Source organism: Pongo abelii, chromosome 10, assembly GCF_028885655.2.
Source record: "Pongo abelii isolate AG06213 chromosome 10, NHGRI_mPonAbe1-v2.0_pri, whole genome shotgun sequence".
NCBI lineage: Eukaryota > Metazoa > Chordata > Mammalia > Primates > Hominidae > Pongo > Pongo abelii.
This window is the reverse complement of record NC_071995.2, coordinates 64,883,460-64,909,263: the sequence shown is the minus strand read 5'-3', so window position 1 is coordinate 64,909,263 and position 25,804 is coordinate 64,883,460. Positions and strand designations below refer to the sequence as shown.

The following is a 25,804-nucleotide window of genomic DNA, read 5'->3' as shown; positions in this document are numbered from 1 at the left end:
TGTTTTTAAAGTGTCTCAGAACATTCTTTAAATGTCTAGTGATTGAAATTAATGCAGTAAATTTCCCCTCTGGCATATTTTAGGTGTTGGATAAATAATAATGAAAATGAAGCACTACACTTGGCATATGATAAAAGGAAATTATTTCTTTACCTTCTGTTTATCAATTAACGTCATACACAAATTAAAATATGAAAAATACACAGTTTTAAACTCTAATTTATTCTTTATACACATTGTGGCATAGTTTTCTCATAAACAAGAATAGATGCTCTTTGATAAGGCTTTTTCTCTCTATCTCTGCTAATCAGCAGTTCATTCCTGGATTGAGGGAAGTGCACTCACGCTATGTAAGATGGACTGTATTTGAAATAAATGTATTAGGCAAGTGTAGAGATTATTGGTTACCGAGTTTTGTTGTTTTTGTTATTGATTAGAGTGGCAGCATGTGAACATATTTTAAATTAGGGCTATGCTGATAAAAGTATAGAAAGGTTAAAAACAAGCATAGCTACAATATGCAGTGAAGAACTTAAAATACTCTTTAAATATATGGGATGCAATTTTAAGATTATGGTAGATGGAGAAAACCCTCTTTACATTAAATTTAGTAAATCTGAGAAATGTGTTGGAGATCACCAGAAAATAGATAATAAAATTTGGAACATTTGTAAGGAAACAAATATTTTCTAGCTTAACCAGACAAACAAAAAAGTCTAATCTTATTTATTTTATAAAGATGTATTCCTAGTGCTATGTGATGTTTATCTTATATTGAACACAGTTAATTTTAACAAAGCAATGGAAATACAAGTGATTTTGTTTTAGAATATCAGGCCTCTAGGTAGGGTAAATGCCTTTCAATCCTAGGCAAAAGAGTATAATACAAGAAATTTGTTTTGTATCAAGGTTTTTTTTTTTTTTTTTCCTATTAGAGGCTTCAGTTCCTGGACTTCCTTGGCTGTTTTTTTCTTATTGTGCCTCCTTTAACATTTTTGCAAAAAGTGGAGAAGAAAAAATATTTGAATAATCGTTTTTTTAACCCCTCTAAGAAACCTGTTGGAATGTGAGATTTTGAAGTAATGGTAGATACATTTTGCATTTTAAGAAACAGTACTTCTAATATTTTTTATTTGGAGGTTTTATTTGGGTTTTCTTTTTTTAAACATGAAAGGCACTTTACAGCACACTGGTGGCTTCTGAAGGGGGTTGCTGGAAGGCGAAGTGCTGAGACTGTTGTCTGTACAAACTCAGGACTTCCCAGGAGAGCTGAATTCTACATGCCTAAACCTGATTAGGCATAAACTGTGTGTGGGCGGAAGGGAGCATGAACACCAGGTTCTTCTCTCAAATTCTGCAGATAGGAGCATCCCAGCCCCTTAGGGCTTGGCTTTCCTGCTGTACTCCAGTCTCAGAGAGTTGATGTACAGATACCTCCGTGTTATTTGCAGGGGCCACAACCTAAAATAGCATGTGGGACTTTTTGTCCACTAATTTTGAATTTAAAAAAAAAATACTTACCATTTTCCTTTTTATTAGGCTTTCTGTCACAATCATTTTATATTTAGGGCAGAGGTGGGCATACTTAGGACCCATAGGCTCCACAATATGCACCATTCTGTGTGTGCCCACACATGCGTGCATGCACATGCCGAGTGCCACTAGCCCACCCGCCCTTGCCCCCAACAAAAGCATGCTTCAGCCCCTCTCAAGGACCAGCCAGGTGCCTTCTGGCATGATCAGTTTCTCACAGAGACCTCCTGTGAGAAGAATATTCTGAATGCACTTCCTCTCCCTTTGCTTCCAATTTTGGCTGAGTGTTAATAGGTGCTCAGCAACCTGAGGGGTGAACTATATTTTCTTCCTCGTCTCATCCCCAATGTCTAACTCAGTGTCTGGCTGTCACTCATTAGGTTTGTTTAGGCAGCAGCAGGAAGTAATCCTGAAAGCAATTCTGAAAAGTCAGGCTTGAGGCCTCACAAGTTCATTACCCAGCATACAAGACATAGGCCTCACCCTGTTTAATATCTTTCTTCTCAACAGATAGCCTCACGGGCAGAAGCTACACAGTTGGTAGATCTGTGCCAAATCTGGAATTTGCAGTGGCTGATGACAGACAGCAGTGTCTATTCCATCACTCTGCTTGATTCCCACCCACGTCTGATGGCTGCTGAGAACACACTCTGTGTGATTCCACCCTGTTTCCGTCTCACTCGCCTTTGTCACGATACACTCTTCTTTTCTAAAGCTAGCTGGCTCTTTGTCTAGACAGCTCCCTTCCCCATCTCCAGATGGCTTTGTCTGGGAAGCCTACAGACTTTTCCACTACCACCCCAAGATGCAGAGGCAATTAAGTCAGACTAACTCTCATGGTGTTACTCCAGTTAATAGGCATTTACCAAGCAGGTCGGCATTTTCTAGAAAGAAAATGACAACATTTTCCTCACTTAGTGAATTCTCTGGGACGTTTATTCCTTTTAGACTTAAAACTCTTCACTTGGAACATGTCAGAAGGGGCATCTCAAAAGCAGGATTCCAGTCTCCTAAGTTTTCTTTTGGACTTTCTGTCCAATATGTGGACTTCATTTGCCTGCAGAAGACTGGGATTTTAGGAAATGAATTCCCTCAAGATCAGGTAAATTGGGAGACACAAAACTGGGCCGTCCAGAAACATGATTTATGTCCATAAAATAGAGAAGCTTGTTGCTTTCTGGGGTTTAGTCTTTTTTGCGAGGGGAGGCGGGGTCACTCTGTGTTGCCCATGCTGGACTCAAACTCCTGGACTCAAGTGATCCTCTTGCATCAGCCTTCTGAGGTAGCTGGGACTGTGGGAATGCATTACCATGCCTGGCTTAGTCTGATTTAATTCAGCTCCCTGATTAGACTCATCTACAGTATCTTGATATTTGTTTTTCTCCTGCCAAGGTACATGCAGATTCTTTGATTTTCAGGTTTCGGATTCTTGATCTTTAAAACTTTATGTACTCTGAACCACCAAACCCCTCACCAGAGAAACGCCAAACAGGGAAGGCTAAGAGCCAGTTTTTCCTTTTTTATATAGTTTAAAGTAGACTCAAATGTATCCCTATAATAATGCTTATTTCTTTCTGATATGCTTTCTTAAAACCTGAGAGAATGAGGTAGAATTGAAACTAACACACTAGGAATGGCTAATCCACTGTAGTCATTACTGATGTGCTAGTGTTTTGGCAGTTTTTAATTATGGTAATATCTACATCACAGTTATGATTAGCAAAATGAAGCAGAAAAGATGATGCAAGTAAAATTTGCAATAACACAATTCATATCCATTACATGTTTTTTTCTAGACAACCTGAATGAATAAAAGATGTAAATGCCCAATTGAAGAGTATTTATAAACTCTACCTATATTGTTAACAACAACAAAATAGGTAGAAAACCTGGAATAATTTATCTTAATCCTGGGGCTGGCATTATTGATTATGTGCCTACCCCCCGTTTTGAGTTAGATATCTTAGGTCAAATTAAAAACGATTACCTTCCCAGAGTTTGCTATTTGCACATGAGAAAAGTGGTTAAAATTTACAGATAAAGAAAATGTCTCCTTTTTTCTTATAGTATCCTTCTATAGTCTATAGAGCATTCCTCATTGGTTAAACAGGGATAGTGTAATTCTGATCTCATAGGATTGTTATAAGAATTTAATGACTTTAACAAGAGTATATTATTACACATGGTGCAGTAACTATTGGCAATTATCATTATGAAGTCCAGGCTAGTGGTGATACTTCAAAATCGGTATTTAAATACTTCTTTGATGACAGGAATGAAAAGGAATTCTCTACTAACAGACTATTTTTAACATTAAATGATATAAACAGTATAATATTTTAATGTCCTTCCATTTTCATTTATCTTAAGTTAGAAGCTTCAGATTTATGACTTGATTGACCTCCTGATATAATTAAATAGAAAAACATTCCTCTTTAGACTGAAGACATTTAATTTCTATTTCCAGCTCCAGGAAGCAGCTGATTATGTTGTCACATTATTATTTTAAAGAGCAGTTTAATATAAAGTATGCCAAAGCTGTTGTTATTTTAACAAAATCACAAAATAATTCTCCAACAATGACAAACAATGCCTTCCTGAAGCCTAGTTCATTTAGTTGTGTGTATGGGAGAATGTTTTAAGGTTAATTTCAGTTGGAAGATCTTTGATGCGTTATTGCTGCTGAAAACCAGATGTTTTACTAGAAGATTACTGAGGGTTTTTTGTTGTTGTTTTGTTTTTTTCTGAGGCTGTGATACCTGTTGCTAAGATATTCAGGCTTGTGTCATCTCTGGTGGTATTTTCTAAACTGTGTTCGGTAAGACATTAATCTTGCAAAATGCTCCAATAAACAGGGACATTGTGATTAGATAAGTTTACTGCACATTCTGTGCCTACTTTGGGAAGTCCACATTGCATGTGAGCTAATTAAAAGCTTTGAGAAGTTTTGGAGTAAAGAAATACATGGATAAAGAGTATTACTTGTTATGGTATTTTGGAGTTTCAAGCACTTGTTTCAGGTACGAAAGCAGATCCAAAGCTGCTTTTTGAGGCCAATTTTTGCCCTAGATGCTGTGGCCGCTGACTTGTATGGAAACCTCTTATCCAGGTGAAGACTGTAGGCAGTTTTTCAGCTTCTATAATGGAGTGTTAATTTTGCACGTTCATGTTTGGTATTTGAAGTTCTTTCAGGCATGAACACATGGTACCTGCATTATGAGTTTTTTCATTAGAGTTTAAACTTGAGGTAACTTCCATCTATATCCTGTAACAGCCACAGCTGAGTAGAGAAAGAAAATAATAGTCATGCCTTTTCTATTAATTTAGATTCTGCTCATAAATTAATGATCATGGTTCATGAGAGAGATATATTTCTTGACTTCTTCGGTTGTAGCCCCCACAAAAATACCCTCACTAGATGACATTAATGTTATTTTCTTAAATTTTATTGAAGATATAAGTAATACATAACATTGTTAGGATTTTTTTTTAGTCTTCTATTTCATATTTTTGTTGAAGACATATTACTAAATGTGCCTTATTTAAATTCCCCTTATTAATACTTCTTGATAAAGTCTGTTTGAAATATAGTAATAAAATATTTGTTTTTCCCTTAAAAAGTATTTTATCCTATCAGATATGAATCAAATATAATTGAATATTTTTTCATGTTTTTTCTTTTTGCCTAGGCTTCCAGGAAGATCAAAGTCACATTTAATACACATCATACATCATAGTAATATCTACACGTATTTTTTTAGAAAACAGGCTTCTATATTTCTTCAATTCCTTTGGTACTCAAATTTTGTAGTGAAAGTGAAATACTTAATATTTAAAGCCTGTGTCCAGAAAATTAATCTTGAAACCATTTGAATGGATACATTTATTCATAGATGTAACGTTATATGTGTGTTAGATTTCACACTGGCCTTCAGAGCTTCCTAATCCAGTAATAGCTTTGTAATATATACATAGAAATTATGGTTAAAAAAGAAATACTCCTATGTTTTATAAAATTAAGTATACCAACATTTTGGAATGTTATTTAAGCTGATCATTTTTTAAAAGTTGTAAGCTGATCATTTTTTAAAAGTTGTAATCATTACAAAGTAAAACTAAAATGTAATGAAACGTAGATGCTGGCTATGAAATCCAGAGATGTAGGTAATATTATTTTATTTTAAAAATGTAGATCGATTTAATTACTTTTTCTAGAGTAAGCTAAAGATGCAGGTTTATTCAGTGAAAACCAGAGATATAGTTATTGTAGGCAACGTATCTCAGATGCTGGTGCCAGGAATTGATGGCAGCTGGTTGCACACTGTGTTCACTCCAGTGTTGCTCAGTGCATTGAACTAAGCATTGTTAATGAGGGACAAGACATTGAACATGCCAATAAAGTAACATCAGTAAAACATTTTAATATATATTCTTGTATGTTTTTGGACACCCTCTATATTTTCATTAATTTTGCATGATAAGAAAGGAAGAAAAATGAGCCCTAATGATCTGTGGTTATATTTTATTATATCCAATTCCATCTACATACTATTTTCTTGATTCTAGGAGAGCACCAGGAACTGCTCTTACAATTATCCCAAATAAAGTTCTCACATAGTAGGAGTCATTTCTTCAAACCTTCTCTCTCCCAAAATACACTCCCTTTTTTTCTTAGTTACATGGAGCCATGATACAATAATTATAAACAAAGGGTATGCCTAGAGAGTAGAATGCCAGGGGAAGAGAATGATGACTGAACTCCAATCTTAAAAGGCAATTTTGTGGAAAGGGTTAGTGGACTGACTGTGTATACTTTGCAATAAAACTGGAGCCAATGGATTAAAGCCTTCAGAACATAGATTTCCGCCTTTAAAAAAAATTTCTGAGAGTTATAAGTGTTAAAAGCATAATCAAGCATTTTGTAGAATTTCCCCCCAGTGGATATATTTAAGTAGAGCTTCAAAGCCAGTTTCCAGATGTTAAAGCACCTGTTTATGGGATCTCAAAGCTCCAGTTTCTCCCACTGTTGTAGAACCTGATAAATCACCATGCTCTGAGTTTTGCATAATTTGCTTCTCTACCCATCTCCAGGGAGAACCCCTTGAGGGTAACAACCATATATTACTTATTTTTGTATCCCCATCCATTAGCACAATGCTTGGCACATAGTAGATGCTTAATAAATGTTTACTGAATAGATGAAGGTATGAATGGCTGCAGTTGAAATAATGGTTGAAAAATGTTTTCTTCATGTTGTAGAACCTGTCCTTCAAATTGAAGTCTGACCTGGAGATCCAGTATGTAAAAGTGATAAAGATGGAGCTATTCTGGTTAAGTGGAATTCTAGGGCCTGGGGACCTACCCTCTGAGTCCTTGAAGCACCTTTGAAGAACTTCTAGGGACACAGTTTTAGAATCACTGGTCTACAAAGTCAAGCTTAGAAAACATTTTTGATTTGCTTTTTGATTTCTAATTTTTTGATTCTCAGTCTCTTCATTTCAAGTTTCCTGGGTTTCATTTTTACCTATTTCTTTTCCTTGTCCTCAAAATGTTTTTGAGGTTAAGAGAAGGTGTGCTAAATAGGAAGGGCCTGTGCTTATGTTCACCCTGAGACCCAACTTCATAGGTTCTTAAGCTGGAAAGGTTGTATGACTGACACATTCTGCAGCTCTTGCTTAAAGATTTCTGCTGCAGCCTTTTGGTTTCAATACAGTTTTGGTGGTCATACCATGGCTTCAGTGTCCTGGCTTCGGGCCCTGATTATGGGTGAACCAGGAGTTTTGCAAGCCCATGGTCACTCCCCAAACGTAGAATTACATTTTATAGAATGCAGGAGAAGAAAGTAAAGGGAAGGCCCATCCCTGAAGATAGATATAGGCCCTCAGCCCTGCTTCATCTTTTTTACTTAGGCAGAGAGAGAATGAGAACTGGGGAGAAAGGCTAGTGATGAAGTAGTCATTAAACTGGCCAGAAAGACAGAAGGAAGGACAATAATGAATGCTAGGAAGAGATGTGTCCTGAGCCTAAGTCTTGCTTCCAAACAAGGGAAATTCATATTTCATGTGCTTCTATGTCTGAAATTGTATGTACTACCTGTATAGTCATTAGTGATAGTGCTCTTCAACCTTGAAAGTCCATTAAAAGAAGACTTTGATTAAATGCACTGACCAGAGACAGAAGAGTATTGTGATTCATTATAATCTGCTTAAATGAGATAAAAAACTTAAGTTGTGGGAATGAGATAGTTTGGATGCTATCCAAAATAGCATGAAAGGCCTTTAATCCAGTTTTCAGTAGATTTGACATTATTATGGCAGTAACTTGGAACTATTTTATTGTGTTCAGCCAGTTAACTAAAGATGATAGTTTAGACATATTAGAAGAGAAACAGCTAGGGTAAAGAGAAAGAGAAGGTAGGGGAGGGGCTAAAGAGAAAGAAAAGGAGTCAAAAGATGTTTTAGAAGAAGATCATCTAAACCTTGTTCTCACACACCCTGTCTCCACCTCCATTACAGCGGCTTTCATATAATTACTTATATAACTCAATGAGGACATTCTTTAGGCACTTAGTAAATTCTAATTGGCTGTAAGTAGGAAAGAAGTAAAAGAGTAGAGTGTGAAGGCAGCAAGGTCAGGGAAGAAGCCTTAAACTGACCGCGTGAGCTGATAATGAAAACATCTTTGTTGAAATGTTCTATATACAGGATTTACGTTGAAACTAGTTTTGCATATGGAATGATTTTTCAAAACCCTTTTCAGTCTTGAACGGGTAAATAACCTATTTGTTTGAGCCATCCTGAATTTAGCATTCACCCCAAGCTCTCTGCTCCACCTGCATTACTTGGTCTTTGGCATATGACCTTCTCTCATTATTCATAGAGAATATTGGAAGGGTATGATGACTGGTGTGAAAGAGGCCATTTGAGATAGAGGTGAGGAAAGTACTAGGAGCTCACGTCACTAGGATCTAATGCATCATAATGTACTAACGTGGCAAAATAGCAAAACAAAGACATGAATGGTAACAAGGATAGAGAGAAGGAAGGAGATTTTTCAAAGAGATTAAAAACAGAGTGAATTAGCAAGAAAAAATTTAAAATAAGTAATAAATGGTATTATCAGAAACGTAAAGAGAGCATAATAACAAAAATATTGAGGAATATGCTGAAAAGGAAGAAAGAGGTATTTGGTGCTGGATGCAGTGTGAAGTCTAAGCTCCTCCATTGAGGGATAGAGTTACTATGTCTGAGGCAGTCTTGGTGGCAGTGCAGGCTTCCTTTGTTTGGCTCCTCTTAAATCCAAGGGTTGTTTTCAGATCAGAAGTTCAAGGTAGTCATTCTCCAGGCAGACATCTTGCTTCCACTACTCTTAGATCTGCAATGAAGACATTTTTATGGCTAAAAATTATTGCAGCTACCATCATCAAAAGAGTATCCCTGAAGATATACAGACCTCTTCCAGCAAAAAGTTCCATATCATTTTTTTCCCTCTGGTCTAGGAACATAACATCTTCCATTAAAATATCTCCTATATCCTACATACTATACACTCCAATCTCACTCCTCATAGACAAACTCTGTGCAAAAGGGTGTTTAATATGCAACACTGTTTCTTCAGATCATATTTGTTCCTCAATTTATTTTAATACAGTGTCTACGCCATTACCATTCTGAAACCATTCTAACAAAGGTCACCCATGACAGCTAACCTGTTAAGGGCCAGATTTTACATGAATCATTTTCAGCACTTGTCCTTTTTTACCTCTCTGTAGAAAGGGGTGCCTCTTTCTTGAAATCCTCTCCTTCCCTGATTTCTGTGACAGAGACTTTCCTGGACTTTTTGCTGTTCTCTGGCTAGGCCTGCATCAGATCGTCATTGACTTTCAGCCTGCCACCCACACCCTGCCTGGTCTTCTGCCCTCCTGCCAAAAAAGCTGTGTTCTGCACTCCCTTATTCATCTCATCTTGTTGGTTTTGAGATGGAATGTCATCAGCATCTGTATTTTCAGCCAAGACAAGGATATTTAGAAGCCATAAAAATGGAAATCATATCTTCCATTTGATGTAATTCAAAATAAAAACAATATGGAGCCATTAAAATAAGTTTAAGGAAGTTTAACAAAGTTCTTAAAATTTCCATGATGCTGATACTTCTTTGGAAAAATAATACCTTTATTATTTATTTTTCACTTTGGGTAACCCAATTTTGCTAATGCCCTAATCTCTGTCATCTTGAAGGGTAATCCAACATTGTTCTTGTCACTTTGCATATCTTCTTCTTAGGTTGGCATGACCCTTTCTCCTTGTTCCAGCCACCCTCCCCTCAAATAATTCAGAAAAATGAATGGAACTTGTTGTTGTGCAATTGATGTAGGAATCTCCTTCTGTTTTACTTTTCTACCTGTTTTCTCCCCTTTCTTTGTTGTTATTTGAAGTTTCTCATCATATTTCCAACCTCATCTAGTCTTTCTTCACAGTACCCCCTTCTATCGTCATCTCAGTGGTACAGCATTTGAAATTACTGGAATATGACAAGTGCTGCTGACCCCATGTCTTTGGAATGCTGACCCCCCACTTCCTGGAACACTCTTGCTCCTCCCTTTACCTGACTAACCCCTGGTCACCACACAGATCTCAGCTTGCCTCTGTTTCCTCCTGGGAACCTTTCCTGGCCCTTTAGCTAAGGTGAGGTTCATTTGCTGAATGTAACCCAGTCCTTCTTATCTCTTCCTTGTTATGCTTAATGTACCTGTTGTGGCTTGTATTCATAAAATACATATGAGCAGAGGCCATTTATGTCTTGTTCAATGCTATATTTCCAATGCCTAATGTTCTATTACTATAAGTAATGTTGAGTTGAACAGATGAGATAGAAGTACTAAATTGGCAAAAGCTTACTTTATTTTCCCCGACCCAGTTCAAATGTCATCTTTCTTTAAAGTTCTCCTCCCCACTAGCAAAAATGTACTTCTCTCATAGAACTTACACATTCCATCATGATTGTTTAAAAGCCAACTAGCAAAAAATGACAAGATTTTGAAAGACAAGAAAAGACTGAGTAACTGTCCCAGAATGGAGGCGATTAAAGAGACATGATGACAAAGTGCAATGTGGGATCCTGGAGTGAATCCTGGAACAGAAGGACCATAGTAGAAAAACTGGTGAAACAAAGTTTGTAGTTTAGTTAATAGTACTGTACCAAGGTCAGTTCCTTAGTTGTGGTCATTGGTGTGAAGGTTATGTGAGATATTGACATTAAGGCAAGCTGGGGGAAAGGTCTACAGGAACCTTTTCTACAATTTTCAATTTTTTTCTCAAGGTTTAAAATTACTTTAAAATAGCAAAGACTTGGAACCAACCCAGATGTCCAACAATGATAGACTGGATTAAGAAAATGTGGCACATATACACCATGGAATACTATGCAGCCATAAAAAATGATGAGTTCACGTCCTTTGTAGGGACATGGATGAAACTGGAAATCATCATTCTCAGTAAACTATCGCAAGAACAAAAAACCAAACACCGCATATTCTCACTCATAGGTGGGAATTGAACAATGAGAACACATGGACACAGGAAGGGGAACATCACACTTCGGGGACTGTTGTGGGGTGGGGGGAGGGGGGAGGGATAGCACTGCGAGATATACCTAATGCTAGATGACGAGTTGGTGGGTGCAACGCACCAGCATGGCACATGTATACATATGTAACTTACCTGCACATTGCACACATGTACCATAAAACCTAAAGTATAATAATGATAATAATAATAATAATAATAAAAGAAAAAAAAAATTACTTTAAAATAAAAAGTTAAAAAGAAAAGCCAACTAGGAGCTTTCTATAGACAAAGTATATCTTAAGAATGTAGATTTCTAGCCCCTAACGGTGTCCAGTCTAGTAGGTGCTCAATAAACACCAAAGTAATTTACCCTTGCTTGCTCCCATTTTGGTTATTTGCAGTCTGTGTTTGCGCCTTCCCGTTCTGGTCTTACCTAGCAACAGCTTGGCTCCTTTAGGGATGACCTAGTCCCAGAGTGCGTATGCTTGAGAGGCCAGTATCCTGCCTTTCTGTGGCAATGATGCTGTACTACATACATCGTATGAATTGGTAACTTGCTTTCATCAGTACTGAGGGTAATAAGGAAGATATATAAAATAATGAGAGAAAGTGGGAAATCTGGTCTCTTTTCTACCTTATTTTATTTGTTTTTTTGAGACAGGGTCTCACTTGGTTGCCCAGGCTGAGTTCAGTGGTGCACTCACAACTCACTGCAGCCTCAGCTCCCTGGGCTCAGGTGATTCTCCCACTCAGCCTCCCAAGTAGCTGGGACTACAAGTGTGTGCCACCATGCCCAGCTATTTTTTTTGTTTGTTTTTGTAGAGATGAGGTCTTGCTATGTTGCCCAGGCTGGTCTTGAATTCCTGGTCTCAAGCCTAGCCTCATGTGATCCTCCCACCTCAGTCTCCCAAAGTGCTGGGATTACAGGTATGAGCCATTGCACTGGCCCTACCTTGATTTTAAATGATACAAGTTTTGCCTTTGAAATTAAAATTTTTATTAATATTTGCGTGCCTAGATAGTCCAGTCAGATTTTCAATCAAGCATCCTTTTTTTCTTATGATTTAATACATCCCTTTTTTTGTTTTACACATCGAGAACTGACCACCTTTTTACTAATAGCATCTCTTCTCAAATTTTGTGCAGAAAATGTTCCTTTAAAATGTCTTAAAGATATAGAAGGATATATTTATCCTATTACATTGTGGTAGAAATCGAAAACACTATGGCTTTTATTAAGATAACTTGCAAAAGTTGAAAAAATCATTTTAAAAACCTGAGAAACTCTTGTAAAATCCTCACTGAGCATTGCCAAGAGCATTCTAAACTTAGTCTGTCACTTTAAAATGACTATATAATAACACATGTAATTAATATGAGCTATAATAAGACCTTCTAATCAGCTGAAAATTCAAGAAAGGTTTTTTAAAGGTTGAATCCTTTATATAAATTTTGGGTTGATGTGTAGTTATTTTCCCCTTGCTCATAAAACCTTTGATTTGCAATTATTTCCTATTGAAAACACAGAATATTTCATTTCAATCGTACCTGAATTGTCATTTGCTCTCATAAACCATGTATTCCTAACAACAGAGTTAAGATTATCTTAGCAAAGAAAAGTCCCTCTTGTCTGTTTCTCAGTATCATCCCCTGGGGCTTTCTGCCCTGCCCAACTACTGACCTATGTAATTTCATGGCATCTATCATCTCTGTATCTAGGCACTAGGCACTTACACCTCACAAACACAAACATCCACATATGGAAAGTGAGGAGCTTGGAGCAGAGATTTCCTACAGTGAACATTTTTACAAAACAAGAACCAGGCAACTTGCCACATTCATGTTCCTTCAACTTATAGTAATGGGTAACTGGATGGGGCAATTTGAACTAGAATTTAAAGTAAAAAGGAAACACAAACAGCCTCCATTTGTTTATATATTGCAATTTTGAAAATGTTTACTGAATACCCAAATGCTATCTACTTTGTGAGGTATCACAAATGCTTTTACAGAGTCAACATGCATAGAGACTCAGCAATATTCTTGTATGTAAGGACTTGGGATGGTGAAATCTCCTTTGTTGAGGACACCACAGCACCACAGAAGTAGCCAATCTTTTAAACTCTCTTTTGCTTTACCAATGAAAAGACAAACAGAAACCAAGCTTACTTTTTTTTTTTTGAGATGGAGTCTCGTTCTGTCACCAGGCTGGAGTGCAGTGGCGCAATCTTGGCTCACTGCAACCTCTGCCTCCTGGGTTCAAGCAATTCTTCTGCCTCAGCCCCCCAAGTAGCTGGGACTACAGGCACCTGCCACCATGCCCAGCTAATTTTTGTATTTTTAATAGAAGATGAGGTTTCACTATGCTGGCCAGGATGGTCTTGATCTCTTGACCGCTTGATCCGCCCGCCTTGGCCTCCCAAAGTGCTGGGATTGCAGGCATGAGCCACTGCGCCCGGCCCAATCTTAACATTTTAACAAGCTTTCTATTTAAAGGAATGGGGCTTTCATAAGCAAAGAACTAATATATGATGAACCCTCCAATTAGATATGTCTTTTAGACACAGTCTCAGAATATAAATTCCCAGAATTTCATACACATTTCTAACCTTTATTTTTTTAATTCATAATTGAACACACCATCAGCCAACTTTCTGATCAATTGATTTTCCATCTGTGATCCTTGCTTCTTATCATTTGGACTAATTAATACTTACATTACTTCCATTTTTCCATGCAGTTCTTGGCCAGTGGGCAGGGCAGCACCACCATGCAGGGGTTTGAAATATTTGTTCAATAACTGATGTGCAGAAGTCTGGGTTATAGAAAGGTTGAAAACGTCTCTACTAAGATTATACTACAGTGCCCTCTAGCCTATATAGCAGGGAGAAAAATGTTTCCCCTTCCTGCTGTTCATTTCTAGTGGCACATTACAGTATTTGTTATATAAAGGGTATGAACCTACTATTAAATACCATACTTCCTAAAATGCAGACATAAAGTTGCTTTCTTATAGTAGACATAAAGTTACTCTCTTAAAGAGTCAGTGCCTTCTTGCTGAAGAAATATCCAGTATCCTAAAGTGTCAACAGGTGCAGAAACACTGCACTGCTGTGTCTAGAGACTTTCTGTTGAAAACCTTTGCTTGGCTGAGTAAAAGTAGAGAAGAGTTTAATTTCTACTTCTCTTCCTCATCCTCCATCAGAAGGCAGCAATCCATAAACCCTGTTCTTGAGTGTGGCAAGTGCAGATGCCTTTGGTGATATCTAATTATCCTTGATCTCTAAGTCTTTATTGTCTATTGTTAATATTCTTTCCCTTCATATCATTTTGGGGAAGAACAATATCTATAGATTTAAGCCTTTCTGTGTCTATGTTGTTTTACATTCAACAAATAGACTTTAAAGAGAAAATGTAGTGTTTCCTAAAATCTTTCTTTGATTATTTGATATCTGTGGTTTTCTTTCCTACCTCACCTTCAAACAGAAGCCTTGAAATACTAAAAACTTAACCTCAAGAATTTCATTAGGCAAAGCTCACAATATTTTTTTTTTTTGGAGATTTTCTTTAAAAAATAATTTATCTTTCTTCAGAATCTTCAAATTGTAAAAGTGGGTGAAGAGTAGGACATAATTTATTCTACTGTGTTGGTAAATAACCTTGAAAGTTTACTTAAAAGGCAGTCTCTTTCCTGATTATACAAAACATTTAATGGGAGGAAAAAAGCACTCTTGAAGTATTGCCATACATAGACTTTTAAACTTACAAAAAAAAATACTGCAGCACATTTACACTCTGCCATAAAGTACTATAATGAATAATTAAAACAACTAGAATTGTCAAAATAAATAACTATGGATTGCGGTGCAGTGCTCTAAATTTTTTTAATGCTTTTTTGCATGTTGATTTACATAGCATAGTAATAAGCCAAGGATTTCCCAGTCATTAAATGTGAATTAACAAGGAAGTATTTTAATGGGTATTTTTGTCTTATTTCAGAATTTGACTGGTTGTTTAATTCTATACCCTTCTCTTGCATTTACTCTAAAAAAAACTTTATTTGTATAAATAATGTATTTAAAAGTAAACAAATCAGAACTCCATGGTCTGAAAAACAGAATTTAGCAACTAATTTGTCACGTAGATGTGAAGCTTTCCCTAGTACCTCACTTCCAAGCACTGAAGAAATGAACATTTCATGCAGAACATGTATCTTTACTGTTCAATAATTCAAAAGCGCTAACAACAATATGCATTTAAGGGTCTTTATATTTCATTTTGAAATATAAGCTCTTAAAACAACAACATCAGTATTTCTGTGTCTATATGCAAATATATTAAATGATGTCTAAGTGAATTTTCCCAGAAGATTGTTACTATTTCCCATATTAAGTCATTGGTGTGAAAAATTCCGGTTCACTTTCGTCTCTCCCTGTATCTCTTTTGCAATATTACGAAGTGGCCTTACTTGGTAACCTCAACTTTGAGCTGATGAATGAAACTGGCAGTTTTCACGAGTTGTCTCCTAGTCCTGGAGCAAAGGACTGAGTATAGGAGGAAGACTGCTGAATGATATCTGGGAGACTGCTCAGCTGATCTGAGATTTGAAGCTGGTGGTGTTCACATACTTCTGCACCATCCCAGAATCTTTACCTGAAACCATCCCTCAGGCCAGCTATTTCTTGGAGGTCTATGACTAATGTCACATTGTGAAGGAACAAAAGTTTTTAATCCATGTTTGTGGTATGATTGGCATTCTCATTTAACCTCATAATATATTAATATGATCAAATTTTGCTAAATATGTGAACCTAAATCCAAAACAGTGAATTGTTGAGAGTGGGAAAGAAGGCTGGGGAGGTGGGAGAGACGGAGAGATTCTAACACTTGTTGAATACCTACTAAGTGCCAGGTGCTTGCTGTGTATCATCTCATTGAATCATTGCAACACCATTGTAAAGAACTAGTTCCCCAGTTTTGCATGTGAAAAATATTAATTGCTTTCCCAGTGTTACCCTTGCCCAGTGAATCATGGGTCTTAATTCTCCGCCAAGTATTTCTGACTGCAAAGCTCATGTTTTCTGCCCATATGCACATGATCTGAAGGATCAACTCAGCAAGAAATACTTAAAGTTTTTTGTTGCTGAATGTATTATGATTTTGAGAAGGCTTTATGTATGCCGTTGCTTCCCAAACATTACAATACAGTTGTGGAATGCTCAGTGGAACTTTAGTTCATTATGGCAGTGAGAAGGTAACAAGGAAATAAGAGCAGGTCTTTGCCCTTCCTGTTGCTCCGTGTCTCTTGCCTGATGCCAGGTTTCCCTCAGACCGGATATAAGACTTTGACCTGTGGTTTAGGTGTCATTTGCAGAACAGTAAGTCTCAGGTAGAGTCTTAGTTCCTGATTGTAAAAGTCAATCCAGGTTTATTAAGGCTACTGTACATCCCAGCTTTCCTGACATAGCCTTGAATTGAAGGGCTTTTATTCTTCATCATAGAAACGATCTCTTAATGTGTGCCGTCTTCCCTTGTAAGACTATTTGATACCTTTGCAAAAAAGAAAGCCTCTTGTCAAAACATATAATGTGATTTTTCTATTTGGAGGGTCTCAGGAAGCATAAGCAGAACTGAGTGAAATATGGAGGGCCTCCCTTTCCACCAGATGTGTCCACACGGAGTGATTGAGTGGTATGCCCTGTGGCAGCAAGAGTGACAAGTCTTAGGCCTACTTCTGCTTTCACTTTTTCTTTTGTCTGTTGCTTAAAATAACTGAGCTTTATATTTTGTTCCCCTCATCATGTGAAATTGCAGATGTTTACTGGTTTCCTTCTTTCTTTTGATGAACTAACTCCCCCTCTAATGGATGGTTTTTGTTTTCAAAACAAAGCTCTACATTTCAGTTTGAATAGCTCCCTCTGATATACTAAAGTTGTTCTTTTACCCATGTAATCAAGATTTCCTTTCATTTTAAACTTAAAAATAATTTAGAAGATGTGAGTGATAAATTTCCGTGCAGCTGATTTAAATATTCTGGTTCATTTTCATTCATGTATCTCTACTCCCATGGGAGAAATGTCAAATTAGGGAAATAGCAGTGCATTCCCTTCCTACTTTCAAAAAAGTGCATTCCTTTCCTACTTTCAAAAAACATGCAGGATTTAAGAGCGAAGACCGAAAGTATTTTGTCTTAGCTTTTAGCTTAGAAACTGCTAGTTGCCTACCCAATATCCATTCTCCATTTACTCCTAGAAACCTGATATTTTTCCAGTTGGCAATGTGCCCAGATACACACTGTTATTTCGTAGCTTCCCATGGGTGGTCAATGAGATTAGGTAGAAGTCCTTGAATGTGCTTTCAGGAAGGCGATGTGAAGCAGGCTGACTCAGTTGAGGGGAAATCTTTTTGGCCCTTCCCTTCTTCCTCCTCTTTTTGCCTGAAATGTAATATCTGAAGCACTATAGCCACCTTAGGCCTTGCAGATAGAAACTATGTAGAAAGATAGGCTCCAGAGTTCCTGATGACTTTGGACCTGCTATAGCAGTGTATGTGTCTGTTTTAGTCAGTTCAGGCTAAGACTGGGTGGCTTAAGCAAAAGATACTTACTTTTCACAGTTCCGGAGGCTAGGAAGTCCAAGATCAAGATGCTGGTGGATTTGGTGTCCAGTGAGGGCTGTTTCCTGCTTCATAGATGTGATGGCAGTGTTTGCCCTGTGTCCTAACATAGTAGAAGGAGAGAGTGAGCTCTCTGGGGTCTCTTTTGTAAGGGTGGGGGTTAGGATTTCAACTTTTGCATTTTGGAGGGGTACAGACATTCATAACAAATGCTTACATCTCTACTTCCTTTATCTGAAGAGGAAACAAACCTGTCTTGTTTAAGCCACGTATTGGCTTAAATATAATAGTTTCTATTATATACAGACAAGCCTAATCATACCTGATACTATTTTCTTTACCTTTCCCATGGCTGTAATACAAAAACGTCTACTCCTGCTTCACCAATCTCTTTACTTCTCCCAACTCTAATTTCCTCCTTTTCCACTTATTTCTAACATTCAAGAGGACATTTTCAGGCAGGAAGTGCCTGCCTAAAAATCACATATGCTATCCTGCCCAAGAATGGAGAATGTATTCACAGCTATTTCTGCTAGCATTCAAGAGGACATTTTCAGGCAGGAAGTGCCTGCCTGAAAATCACGTATATAGACTGGTCCTGCCCAAGAATGGAGAATGTATTCACAGCTATTTCTGCTGTTCCTTTCTTTGTTCTCCTATGAATATGGAGATCTTCAAAGAGGCCCAGAGACATTTCACGGCAGCACTCATTGCAGTAGTTGTGGGACAGAGAAGTATAGGACAGAGTAGTTCTTCTGCATGCATGAGCAATTGAAGTCTAGTATCTACCCCATAGCAAAAGATGAGTTGTATGAGGTTAGAATCTCACATGGGTTGGATGCAGTGGCTTATGCTTGTAATCCCAGTGCTTTGGGAGGCCAAGGTGGGAGGATTGCATTAGGCCAGGAGTTTTCAACCAGCCTGGACAATGTAGCAAGACCTCATCTGTATAAAAAATTAAAAAAAAAAATAGCCTGGTATGGTGGCGTGAATTTGTAATCCTAGCTACTCAGGAGGCTGAGGTTGGGGGATCACTTGAGTTCAGGAGCTCGAGGATGTACTGAGCTATGATCGTGCCACTGCATTCCTGCCTGGGTGACAGAGCAGGACCCTGACTCAAAAAAAAAAAATTTTTTTCACATGGGACAGGAACACAGTTTCTTTCCAATGATGTCTACAGGAAGTACGTTCTGTCCTGACAGCAGCATTTCACTGAATGAGTGTTTCATTGACTAGTGAATGAGAGAGCTCCCTTTAAGCCTTTATTGGACCTGGGTACTCTTACTTGCCTTCCTGCAACTTTCTATGGGACTGCTAATGTCAAAGAAGAGTGATCCAAGAAGCAATATGGACATAAATTGAGAAATTACAGTGAGTTACTCAGGCAGAAACACAAAGAGAAGTTCTAGGGATACAACATCAGAAAAACAAGACAACCTGATCCCTTTCTATGCTACATGCCCCTGCTGTAAGAAGACACTGATGCTGTCACGTGAATGCTCTTTCATAATGCTCAGTTTCTCCTTGCTACTGCCAGGATCCTTGGTGTTGAGGCCTTACATAAACTTTCCTGTTCAACAACTCAATCCCTATCAGCACAGGCTGCTATCCCTCTAGGCATCAAAGCACTTGGCATGTTTTTAGAGAATAATTTCAAGGTAGTTATAATTGTTGCTAATAAACACACTACATTGGGCACAAGCTGGACTAGGAAAGAGTGTCATAAAAAGAAATCTGTAATGATAAGGGATTGTAAATTGCTAACAAATATCCTAACAAAATAAAGCTTTTATTAAAATTAAGAATCTCTTTCTCATATGAAAGAACTGGGAAGGATTATTTTAGCTTTACTTGGCATAGGCTCTTCATGATAAGAGGAGTATATATATATATGCATTTTGAGGGCAACATCCAGAGCTTGGAAAAGGTCCAGAGAAGAGCAAATGCAATTATCAATAGGTTGGAAAATTGGCCCTTTAACAAAAGGTTAAAGGAGTTGGATGCATTTATCCTGGAGTAGAAGCAATTGAATAACTGTTAAAGAGCTGTTATTAAGGAGGACACTGACCAGTGTTCTCTCTCCCCATCGAGGACGCAAATAAAAGGAATTGTTTAAACTGGAAGAGAAGAGAGGGATTTAGATTAAATATTAGGAAACATTTCTTAGGAGTGAGCATCATTAAAGAAAAAAATGCCATAAGCTATAACCAGTTCCTGAGGAAGGCTAAGGACTCTGTGTCTCGGGATATTAGTGTAGTGGGCACAACACAGGCTTTGAACTCAGACAGAACTGCTTTTGAATCTCAGTTCTTGCCTCAGCTAACATAAATAAAAGAATCTTAAAAATTCCTCCACTTTGTAGATTTTTTGGGAAATGTGGAACATAGTATTTGGACACGCATTTAGGTGATAAAGGTGATAAATAAACATTATTTTTCCCTTTAACTACTGTACTATTGTTTGAGATTTTAGCAGTACACAGGTTAGGCAATGTATTCTTGTCAGTACTGATTATTTTTCTTTGTTTTGCAAGGATTTGGCTTTTATTTTTTATTGAAAAATGGATCCCAGCAATTTGTGGCGGATTATTATTACTTGGTTTTACAAAGCCATAACTGGTGTGTATGCATGTGTTTGGATTCACACTTACATCTTGAACAAGGAATCATTAGAAAGGTATTTCAAAATCACAGTAAAAAAATACATATTAGAATTCACAAAAAGAAATCACTGGTCTAAACATGGTATGCCTGAGGCATAGCCTTAATTTCCCCTGTTTTGCCATAATTGGATCTGTTACCTGATGTACTGTCATTTCATCAACTGTTTGTGAAAATCTCTATTTAGAGAAAACCCTTGTCTGTTTAGCTCATCCGCCACCATCATGACTGCCTCCCATGCATTTGTAAGTTGGTCTTTGAAGCATATGTTCTGAAGCGGCTGATTGCCTTCCTCAGCTGTAACCTCTGGGTCTTAATTAAGGGAACATTGTATTTTTCTGACCTAAATGGTATTATAGCATGTGCAGTTGTTAAACTAGTGGAGTTTTCTGTATTTTCAGAGGCTAATAAGGAGGCAGAAACTCTGAAAGTTGCTCTGTCTTGATTCTCACCTCCATGGAAGACTCCAAAACTGTGACCTTAAGCTTTCTCCCTAAGTAGGGGAGTGTGATTCTCAGCTCTTGGGGCAGGGCTTTAGGGCACTTTCAGTGAGTGCTTATAGCTCTTTCATGAAAGAGCATTGACACATACCAAGTGCCTCCTGGGTGCTGGGTGCCCATCTAAGTGCTTCCCATGCATTGATTCATGCCATCTTCCCAACAACACTGTGAATTTCTAACTGTTTATTATTGCTCACATTTTATAGATAAGAAAATGGAATCACAGCAAATATAAGCAGCATGCCCAGGAGCATGCAGCTGGCAAACAGCTGAGCTAGCACTTGGACTCAGGCAAACCAGCTCCCTAGCCTGCACGTGTAACCACTGTGTGACACTGCCTCTCAGAGCAGCTTCCTGTTGCCTTTGGAACAGGTCTTCAGAAGAGTGTCTGGAAAATGCCTTGACACATTCTAATTATTTGTTCCTTTATCATGGGAATGTTTTTGAAATCTTGGAACCAGAAAACTGCCAAGCTATCTTCTTAATTCTTGTTTCGTGACACTTAACTTTGAATACAGAATTTATTATGGCTGGTTAACTTAGAACTCTCTTGATTCTAAAAACAGCTTCCTGACTTATTCTTCAGTCTGCCAGAGCTGTTCTTTGCAGCAGTATTTTAACCCCTTCACATCTTTCTTTATGTCACCATGACATTAACTTATACCACAACCACGCCTCTGGAAGGGGTAGCCATTCACATGCAAAAGCATATCACAGATGACACCTTAGAAGCCCTTCTTGACTGGATTCACAAAACACTGACAAAAACCCTCTGTTCTACATCCAATGGGGCATCCAGGCCCACCAAAGATTTTTTTTTTTTTTTTCAAATTCCTCAGAGGTAACATTCTCACAGTCACTCTGACTTTGACTTTCAGTTCCCATTGAAGTGTTGATCTCCCTTGCCATTTGCTTCCCTATGCTCCATAGTGACCCATACCTGGCTTCCTTCTCCCCCTAGACTTCCCTGTGGATTGCACACACACAAGGTATTTTTAGGTATAACAGACTTTATTGAATGTTTGGGGCAACAGGAATCAGTTAGCAGTTACATCACCACAACACAACCTCAAACTGAATTTAGAATTTTCTGTTTCTAAATGTCCTCCAGCCAACCCATCACAGAATTCTCTTAGGTCACCCTTGTAGCAAGCTCCAGTTTCTTGCAGCTTCACCCTGCTCCAGTTCTAGCTATACTTTAAATACAGTTTTTCTTGCATTTTATGCACAGTTGTCTAGCTGACAACTCCTTATTTGACTTCATGCCTGCCTTTGTCTAAAAATTGGTTAATGTCTTGCTAAACAAAATGACCATTGATTCTTTACCAGTATAGCAGAACTGGCAGTGACTTTTTTCTCAATGACAGGAATTTTTACTTTCCCCTCTGATAAAAGAAGTGGCCATAGTCAGTTTGAGTTTTAAACACATTTATTCTTTAGGCTAAACTAGTAACAAAAATGTATTAGTGTTGCTTTTTAAAATATGATAAGAAACACAGTGTACTATGGAGTGTATATAACTTCCTCATCTTCTGGTAAATGAACATTAATATGAAAGTAAACCAGTACCACTGGTTACATTAACTGCAGGAGGTAGTGGTGGGTCTGCGACCAGCTTTACCTTTGGGGAGAAATTCTTGAATAAGGCAATGATTGCTAATCAAATCTCATTTCTGCTTGTTAATGGTGCCCAGTAGAGAACATTACCCATACCTCAGTACAGGGCTCAGGTAGAAACAAAGGGAGAGAATGGATCCAGACTAAGTGAGGCTGTGACAGTTGACTACTATAAGGGTGCATTAGTCTGTTCTCATACTGCTATAAGAGATACCTGAGGCTGGGTAATTTATAAAGAAAAAGAGGTTTAATGGACTGACAGTTTCACATGGCTGGGAGGCCTCACAATCATGGTGGAAGGCAAAGGAGGAGCAAAGGCATATCTTACATGGCGGTAGGCAAGAGAGCGTGTGCAGGGGAACCGCCCTTTATGAAACCATCAGATATTGTGAGACTTATTCACTATCATGAGAACAGCATGGGAAAAACCCACCCCCTTGATTCAGTTACCTCCCACCAGGTCCTTCCCATGACATGTGGGGATTATAGGAGCTACAATTTAAGATGAGATTTGGGTGGGGACACAGCCAAACCATATCAAAGGGCATCTGAACAATCCACAGACCTATCCCAAGAATGGGTATGGTGAAGGCAGTTCATGGTAACAGAGGCTGACAATCTGGCGCATGGTACCTGAGGCTGACAATCTGGCACATTGGGAGTTCCAGGTGGAGCACAGAGTGCAAAGTCAGGCATAGCTAATCCACAGCAGAAGCACCTGCTTCTTCACAGCAGCATGGCAACCACTGACTGGAGAATGGCAGCAAGACCCTGAGAGAGGGGCTTAGATGGGTCTGTGGCTAGGGTTCTAGTCCTACAAGGAGTCAAAGTTATTGGCCACCATGTCCACAAAGATTATGGAAAAAAATGTTTCAACACAGTAACTGGAAAAATTGCCATTGGAAGGCCTGAGGGACCTCTACTGCTTGTCCCTTGCAGGGTCTGATTGACAGCACAATTTAATTCCCAGGTCTGTGTATGGGAGGCAGTTTGTGTCTTCTGATCTAATTCTTGCCATTTTCATGATTAGCTCAGGAGCCTTGGCAGTCCTGGGCATATGAGGACCTTGGAAGGCAAAGTCAGGGAAATGTGGCAGGGCCGGTGATCATAGAACATCATTCAGCACACGCGGGATACAGAAGACCTTGCCTTTCCTCCTGGGGCATAGGCAGCTAGAAAGAGCATTGTTTCTATTCTTATAATGCAAAAATTAAAAAGTGTATTAAACTATAAGTTATGAATTGTCTGGAACTCATAGGGGACCTTGGTTGTAGGATAACCAACTGACTCAGAATCTAAGAAGAGAATGGGGCCTCCAGAAAGAGACAAGACACACATGCTGGCTTGGTAGGGGGTAGACGCTAGTTGGTAAATTGATGGAGGCAGAGAGTGAACCGATAGGAAACTGAAGAACCTGAGGAGAGACAGAACTGTGGGAGTGCATGTACTCTCTAGGGCTTTCCTCCATGAATCCCAATGGATGCTTACAGGAGATATTGGAGAAAGACTTTTAAATGTGTCCTTTCTGGATAAAATAAAACAGGAAAGGGAGGTACTTTAGTTGAAAGGCTGGACCTTATGGATGAGGAATCAAGGCATGTGGACTTTTGAGGGATGAACATGCCAGGCAGAAGGAGCAGCAAGTGCACAGGCCCTGAGTTGGGAGTGGCCTGGCTGGTGAGAGGAGTAGAAAGGAGACCAGTGTGGCTGGAGCTGGATGATCAGGGAGGAGAGGAATAGAGATGAAGCTAGAGCGGGATCAGGGGCTGGGTTGTGTAGGGTCTTTGGGATGACTGAATGACAGATTTTGGCTTTTGATTTGAGTAAGATGCTGAAACCATTGGAGGGTTTTGAATAAGAGGTGATTTAACATGACCTTTCATTTAAAATGATCTTGAAAATATTTGGCAATTTCCAATGAGGTTCAACGTACATTAACCCTTTGACTGTGCAGTCACATTGCTGGGTATTTATCCTAGAGAAATGAGAATGTATGTTTGCACAAAATCTTATGTATTCATGTTCATAAAAGCTTTATTTGTAATAGTCCCAAATCAGAAATAACCCCCAATGTCTTTCAGTGCTCAATGGGTAAATGGAAAAACAAACTTTGGTATATCAGTACGATGGAAAACTACTCAAGAATAAAAACAGCCATGCGCAGTTGCTCACACCTGTATTCCCAGCACTTTGGGAGGCCAAGGCAGGAGGATTGTTTGAGCCTAGGAGTTCTAGATTAGCTTGGGCAACATGGAGAGACCCCACCTCTAGCAGGAAAAAAATTAGTCGGGTGTGGTGGTGTATACCTGTAGTTCACGCTACTTAGGAGGCTGAGGTGGGAGGATCTCTTGAGCCTGGGAGGCTGTGTGAACCATGATAGCACCACTGTACTCAGCCTGGGCAACAGAGCAAGACTCTTTCTCAAAAAATAATAAAAATGAAGAAATATCAAATACATTTGACAGCTTGCATGGATCTCAAGGACATTATGCTACTGAAAAAAAATTTCCAAAAGGTTTTATACTGTATGGTTCCACTTATATAACATGTTCAAAATGGAAAAATCATAGTGATGGAGAACAGATCCTCCTGCCTTGGCCTCCCAAAATGCAGGTATTGCAAGTGTGAGCTACCACATCCATTCCAGTTTTGTATCCTGATTGTAATAATGATTGCACAAATCCATATGTGTGATAACATTTCATAGCAAAAATGTGTATATATATGTGTATATATATATAAGTGAGTACATGAAAAGAGTGGTAGACTCCTAAAAAGGTCTTTCGTTTAGTTAAAGTGTTGTACCAATGCCAGTTTCCTTGTTGTGTGATGTACTATGGTTATGTAACTTGCTCTCATTGGTGAGACCTGGGAGAAGGATACACAGAATTTCTCTGTATTGTTTTTGCAATTTTCTTATGAGTCTAAAATTATTTCTAAATAAAACATTTTTTAAAAAAGGATCTCTCTGGAAGTTATGTTGAATCAACACTGAAGGGACAAAGGGGAAGCAGGGAGACCAATTAGGAGGCTGCTGTAGTCATCTAGGTAAGAAATGATGGTGGCTGGGGCCAAGGTGGAATTGGTGATGGAATTCCTACCTGTCCCTTCCAGGCTATGCAATGGGACCACTTTAAGAAGAGCCAGAGTCTCCAGCTGTCACTGCCCTGTCACCATCTCTACTGTCATCTCTGGACCCCATATTTCACCTGTGCTCACCCTGACACCACTTCTGCCCTTGTGTCTCCTCACAGCAAATGTGGGTGCTACTTCCCCTGAGATGCCATGAGTTTCTTTTTCCTTATTGCCAGGA

The 25,804-nt window shown here is 38.4% G+C and overlaps 1 protein-coding gene and 1 long non-coding RNA gene across 15 annotated transcripts in view; both read left to right on the top strand.

Moving 5' to 3' along the window:
* The window catches only part of GRIP1 (glutamate receptor interacting protein 1), an 852,850-nt gene that overhangs the window by 280,963 nt on the left and 546,083 nt on the right, over positions 1-25,804 (top strand). The window lies entirely within an intron of this gene.
* Positions 25,426-25,804, top strand: part of LOC134759513 (uncharacterized) — a 28,204-nt gene continuing 27,825 nt past the window's right edge. The window contains exon 1 of the long non-coding RNA XR_010135790.1: positions 25,426-25,750. This is a non-coding gene — a long non-coding RNA (uncharacterized LOC134759513). The remainder of the gene's footprint in view (positions 25,751-25,804) is intronic.